This window comes from Orycteropus afer, unplaced genomic scaffold (genome assembly GCF_000298275.1).
Source record: "Orycteropus afer afer isolate SDZICR_OR568_19922 unplaced genomic scaffold, OryAfe1.0 scaffold00604, whole genome shotgun sequence".
NCBI classification, from domain to species: domain Eukaryota; kingdom Metazoa; phylum Chordata; class Mammalia; order Tubulidentata; family Orycteropodidae; genus Orycteropus; species Orycteropus afer.
The window spans coordinates 396,784-397,440 of NW_006922191.1; positions in this window are offsets into that span (position 1 = coordinate 396,784).

Consider the following 657-nt stretch of genomic DNA (forward strand, 5'->3'; position numbering starts at 1 on the left):
TAGACCAATTCATTAACCATTTTTATGATCTGTTTTAATATGGACTAGCATTCACCCTTCCAGATTCTTCTCTATAACGTCATTTATCACCCTACCAGATTCTTCTCTATAACTGTCATTTACATATAAGGTAATTATAATTAAACACAGGGTCACAAGGCTGTAAGATAAATAGAAAATAAACCATTTTCCAGCTTGGATTTTGAATGTAAATTGTCAAGTATCATGTTGACCTGTTAAACTAAAATTTAACTCTAAATTTAAAAATGTCATTACAGGAGCTCTGGTGGCATAGGGCATAAGGCATTTGATTGCTAAACAGTACACTGGAGGCTCAAATGCACCAGCCACTCCTTGGAAGGAAGTTTGGGGAATCTACTTCCATAGAGATACCACCTCAAAAACCCAAGGAGGGGTCTCTATGAAATGTCATTATAAAAAGTATATACTTAAAACAGTATTTTAAATCTTACTAATTTATAAACAGGATCAAGGTAAAGTTAATTTTTTTGGAGGGCCAAAGGGTTTTTTTTTTTTTTTTTTGGTTTTGAAAGCCTCAGTTAGCGTAGTGCCTAAGGTACTTGACTGCTAACCAGAAGGCTGGCAGTTCAAACTCACCAGCCACTCCTCGGAAGGAAGGTAATCTACTTCTGTAGT